We start from the raw sequence: 6219 nt of genomic DNA on the forward strand, positions 1-6219 counted from the left end.
CATGAGTCCTGGAGCTACTTCAGCCTCTAGTTTTTCTAGATTCCTTTTCAGGGATCTTGGGATCGTGCCTAGTGCTCCTATGATTATGGGCACGATTTCCACTGGCATATCCCATATCCTTCTTATTTCTATTTTCAGATCTTGATACTTATCCATTTTTTCCCTCTCTCTCTTCAACTCTGGTGTCCCATGGTATTGCGACATCAATGAGTGATACTTTCCTCTTGACTTTGTCAATCAACGTCACGTCTGGTCTATTTGCACGTATCACCCTATCCGTTCTGATACCATAGTCCCAGAGGATCTTTGCCTGATCGTTTTCTATCACTCGCTCAGGTTGGTGCTCGTACCACTTATTACTGCAAGGTAGCTGATGTTTCTTGCACAAGCTCCAGTGGAGGGCTTTTGACACTGAATCATGCCTCTTTTTGTACTGGTTCTGTGCAAGTGCCGGGCATTCGCTTGCTATGTGGTTTATGGTTTCATTTTTCAGATTGCACTTCCTACATATGGGAGAGATGTTATTTCTGTCTATCGTTCTTTGAACATATCTGGTTCTTAAGGGCCTGATCTTGTGCCGCTGTTATCATTCCTTCAGTTTCCTTCTTTAGCTCTCCCCTCTGTAGCCATTGCCATGTGTCATCGCTGGCTAGTTCTTTAGTCTGTCTCATGTATTGTCCGTGCATTGGTTTGTTGTGCCAGTCCTCTGTTCTGTCTGTCATTCTCCTGTCTCTGTATATTTCTGGGTCTTCGTCTACTTTTATTAGTCCTTCTTCCCATGCACTCTTGAGCCACTCGTCTTCACTGGTTTTCAGATATTGCCCCAGTGCTCTTTTCTCGATGTTGACGCAGTCCTCTATACTTAGCTCTATACTTAGTAGTCCTCTCCCTCCTTCCTTTCGTGTTATGTATAGTCTGTCCGTATTTGCTCTCGGGTGTAGTGCTTTGTGTATTGTCATATGTTTCCTGGTTTTCTGATTATTATTATTATTATTATTATTATTATTATTATTATTATTATTATTATTATTATTATTATTATTATTATTATTATTATTGAGCACTAAATTGATAGAAAAATTATATAAACTCTCATCACTTTGAGAAAAATTAATGCATAGTTTCAGAGTGATATATAAATACATACGTAAATACTATACAAATCTTTTATATGGAAAAACAAAGAGATGTTTCCTCTTGCTAGTTAAGCATAACGAAAAACAATGTCCTCCAACCTTGTCCACGGAGGTCTATTATACTTTCCAATTAACAAATTGCAAACGTCAAGCAGTGATGTATAACTGCCAAAAGAAAAAAAAAAAAAAAAAAAGAGTTCTCAATTGATCATATAAATAGAATGAGGTCTTGTGGATACAACCCTAATGTAAATCGTGAAAGATAGGAGCGATCTGGCTATTAAAACTCTTATCTTGGTGTTGACAAAGTAAGTTTGTTCTAGACAGTTGCTGAAGCTTTCTGGTAACAAAGTTAGTTACTGGACAACTTCCAAGAGACAACTTCTAGGACACAACTTCCAAGAGACAGGAACGTGTCGGAAGGACTTCTCGGTAACTAAGGTCGTTAGCTCAGCTCTCAGGAAAACCGAAGGACTCGATATCCTCCGACAATTCCTATCGATCTCAGCGGTAACTGATCACGATGCACAGCCAGTGATTTGTCATCGCCCTGGGAGGTGGACACGAACCCACCCGCGCCATCTTAGTGGCAAAAAGTCACGACACTAACCACCACACCAGCTGACCAGTATAAAAAGGAACACTGCGACCTTGCCAGGATTCGAACCTGGAATCTTCTGATCCGTAGTCAGACGCGTTATCCGTTGCGCCACAAGGCCAGTGTGTTGCAGCGATGTTGTTGTTACTGAAGACGGCATTAGTCTGATAAAAACAAAAGAATGCTGCTTGATGATCCTCTCTTAAACTATTTAACTGTTGTGTCGTAACTGTTGATGCTCTCTTAAACTATTTAACTGTTGTAACGTAACTTTATGTATACGTGCATAACGAGATTCAATTTCCCATGTTTCTTTGTTAAAAGTGATTTAGCTCATTTCATTTCTTACGCACTTCAATTTTTTTATTATTATTGTTTTCTCTAAAGAAGGACCTATTCAAAAACCTACCTATGCAAGGCATGACCCTTCTGCTCTAATATAATATCCCGACTTCACCTGTTTCTTTGTTAAAAGTGATTTAGCTCATTTCATTTCCCACGCAATTTTTTTATACCACTAAAGAAGGACTTAATCAAAAACCTGGCTATGCAACGCAAGGACCTTCTTCTGCTCTAATATACATAATTTCCCGAGTTAACCATTGTGCAATTATATTTAGGGAAGGACATTTACCGAGTCTCCACATAGCAAAGTTTCGTAACGCAGTCTGGCATAAAATAGATTACTCCTCCCTCGAAACCGAGGGTAGACAATTGAATTGTCAACGCAGAATCGAGCTTATTTCTGTGGATGAGAGCAAAGTCGAGTACGTCACTGCGACGCTAAATTAGCGGCCTGAAACCTTGTTGACGCGAATGAATTCCACTTCAGGCAAAATGGAATTTCCAGGCTCGGCCCAAACGGCAGCAGGGTAGAATTATTCAGCTCGGCGAACAGGCTCGTGGACTAGAACGAATCTGACTGGTAACCTGATCACCTGAATTACATATTCTAAGCATGAATTTCTATTTCTTTTAAGCATGAATTTCTCTTATATAAGCATGCATTTCTATTTCCTAAGCATGAATTTATATTTTCTAAGTATGAATTTCCATTGTCTAAGTATGAATTTCTATTTTATAAGTATACATTTTCATATTCTAAGGAATTTCTATTTTGTAATTATGAATTTCCATTTTCTAAGCATGAATTTCTATTCCCCGAGCATGAATTTCCATTTTCTAAGAATGAATTTCTATTTCCCAAGTATGAATTTCCATTTTCTAAGAATGAATTTCTATTTCCCAAGTATGAATTTCCATTCTATAAGCATGCATTTATATTTTTTCTGAGCACGAACAGCTATTTACTAAGCACGAATTTCTATTGTATAAGCCTGAATTTCTATTTTCTAAGAATTTCCATTTTCTAGGCATGAATTTAAATTTTCTAAGCATGAATTTCTAGTTTCTAAGCATGAGTTTCTATTTCTTAAGCATGAATTTATATTTCCTGAGCATGAATTCCCATTTACTAAGCATGAATTTCTATATTCTAAGAATGAGTTTCTATTTACTAAGCATGAATTTCTATTTTCAAAATGGCGCTTGGTTTTAGAATAACTCGTCTTCACAAAAGTTTAAACACGCGCATAATTACATCTGCGAATTTTAAAGAGAATGAAATAATAAAATAAAATCAGACCAATCTGGCAAGTTGTTAACTCGTAACAAATCATAAGACTTTCCTTTCAACCAGGAGTTGGCACGAAGCTATAAATAACGATTTTCCATTTCCTGTACTTCAACACGTACCATTTAGTGAAGTTTATACGAGAGTTATTGCATCATTGCAACACGGCAATGCCTGAGCTTACTTGTTATGGGATAGAGTTGATTTATTTTGCAACATAGCAGAAAGATTTTCTTGATTATCTGACGATGCCTTACTGGAACTGTAACGTAAATAATTTTATTTCCACACTTTTCCCAGAAAGTAATCAGACTATACTCCGTTTTTTTCCATCTGTCCATCCGCTTTGGTGTTTGCGCATGGTAACACTGCGTCCCGGGCTATAAATAATATCCTGTTTCGAATATTAACAGTGTAATTCGCATACAGTAAATTATTAAAACACTTTTCAGTTGCAAATGTACACCCAGATATCCTTTTATTTACCTAAAACTTACACATAGCGTAACTATTTAAAGCTCCGGACGCAGTGTTACCATGCGAAAACACCACAGGCAGATGGACAGATGGAAAAAAAAAAAAAAAAAGAGTATAGTATCATTGGACAGCACCCGGACACTTTTATGGCGCCGAAGATATTATTACTATTACGCCAGAACTAGTCATTTTATGATTCCTGCCAAACTTCTTGTAGATGCCTAATTTACTGAACTATATTTATGTTTGTTTGTTTGTATGTTGTTTTTACGTTGCATGGAATCAGTGGTTATTCAGCAACGGGACCAACGGCTCTACTTGACTTCCGAACCGCGTCGAGAGTGAACTTCTATCACCAGAAATACACATCTCTCACCCCTCAGTGGAATGCCCGAGAATCGAAGTCGCGGCCACTACATTCATGAAATGACGACCACTTTCGTTTATTGAGATCAGATGTGTCATTTTCTACTTACTAAAGCGTCCAGCTACACGAAATTGTGGATTAAATGAAAAGCAATGATTATATTATTAAACCTTTATCCACTCACCGCCGTCTATTACAGCCGTACGGAACAGTTGATCAATTAAAAATCAACCAAACGTATATCATTACTAAACCTTTACCCATTCACTGAACAGCCTAAATAAAGACATAAACAGAAGGGAGGGGGGGGATCGGGTGATCATTTTTCATTCGAGGAATGTGGAAATCTCAGATTACGAAAACTTAAAAGGAAAGTTTGAAGATTTCTTCATCGACGTAATCTTTCGCCATCAGAACGAGGATTCCCGGACTTCGTGCACTGAAACCAAAGATTAATGGATTTGCGAGACATTTATAGGGGGACCTTATATATCAAACCATGTTTTTTAAAGGACTTCATTCAAGTTCTTTGTTTCGTTCGTCTGGGGGAATTGACTTGAAATTCAATCTTTCAAAGATTGTTATTATTATTGTATTTTTTTTATTTAAATATATTTATTTCTATCACAGTCCTCCAATTCGATTGGGTGGTATTCATATTGAGGGGGGGGGGGTGGTGTTCCGGGCTGCCTCCTGCCTCCTTAGGAGTCCATCACTTTTCTTACTATGGTTGCGCCGTTCTTGTAACGCACTCTCCTGCATGACTCCTGGAGCTACTTCGGCATCTAGCTTTTCCAGATTCCTTTTCAGGGATCTTGGGATCGGGCCTCTTAGTGTTCCTATGATTATGGGTACAATTTCCACTGGCATATCCCTCCTCCTCCTCCTCCTCCACCACTACCACCACTCCTCCTCCTCCTCCTCCTCCACCACTACCACCACTCCTCTTCCTCCTCCTCCTCCTCCTCCTCCTCCTCCTCCTCCACCACTACCACCACTCTCCTCCTCCCCTCCTCCTCCACCACTACCACCACTCCTTCCTCCTCCTCCTTCCTCCTCCTCCTCCTCCTCCTCCTCCTCCTCCTCCTCCTCCTCCTCCTCCTCCTCTCCTCTTCAGAGGATGAAACCAATTCACATGGAACAAGCCCACCACAGGGGCCACTGACTTGAAATTCTTTAAGCTTCCAAAGAATATTAAGGTGTTCATTAGGGAGAAGTAAGAGGAGGTAAAGGGAAATACAGAAAGAAGAGAGACCATTTATTAAAAAGAAATAAACCAACAAATTAACAAATAGATAAAAATGTACTGAAATGCAAGGAAAACAGTACTAGGGTATGAATGCACTGCAACTTCTCTCGACCTTCTGAAAGTTCCACATCACGAAGTCCTCAGGGAGGCTGTTCCACGTTCCAATGAAGGACCTCAGGAATTTTGGACCAGTTCGACAGCGAGGCTAAACATCTACTGCACACTGGTGGTGCTTTTGCTGCTGCCCACTTGAGAGAAATGACAGATGATGAAACGAAAATACAGAAAGTAGAGTGAAAATGGTAATTTTTCCAGTCTTTGAACCAACATTCCTTGAGGACCTCTAGAACTTTGGACCAGTTTGACAGCTAGGCACAGCTACTGTACACTTGTGGTGCTGGTGCTGCTGTTCAGTTGAAAGAAATGACAAATGATGAAACGAAAATACAGAAAGTACATTGAAAATGGTACTTTTTTCCAGTCTTTGAAGAAACATTCCTTGAGGACCTCTGGAATTTTGGACCAGCGAAGGATAGACATCTACTGCACACTTGTGGTGCTTTTGTCGCTGTTCAGTTGAAAGAAATGACAGATGATGAAACGAAAATACAGAAAGTAGAGTGAAAATGGTACTTTTTTCCAGTCTTTGAACCAACATTCCTTGACGTCGCCAGATGTCAGCAGAACCAATTATCTGTCTCTCCAGACCTACTCAAGGCTCTTTCCAGTCTCCTCGTCTCTTCCAGGGACCTTTTCACT

The 6219-nt window shown here is 39.4% G+C and overlaps 1 non-coding gene across 1 annotated transcript; it reads right to left on the reverse strand.

Annotated features, from left to right (window-relative positions):
• Positions 1-1782: 1782 nt before the first annotated feature.
• Positions 1783-1855, reverse strand: Trnar-acg (transfer RNA arginine (anticodon ACG)). Its single transcript has one exon. It is a non-coding gene; the product is annotated as a tRNA-Arg (tRNA).
• Positions 1856-6219: the final 4364 nt, after the last annotated feature.

The sequence above is a fragment of the Macrobrachium nipponense genome, chromosome 38, assembly GCF_015104395.2.
Source record: "Macrobrachium nipponense isolate FS-2020 chromosome 38, ASM1510439v2, whole genome shotgun sequence".
Classification (NCBI taxonomy): domain Eukaryota; kingdom Metazoa; phylum Arthropoda; class Malacostraca; order Decapoda; family Palaemonidae; genus Macrobrachium; species Macrobrachium nipponense.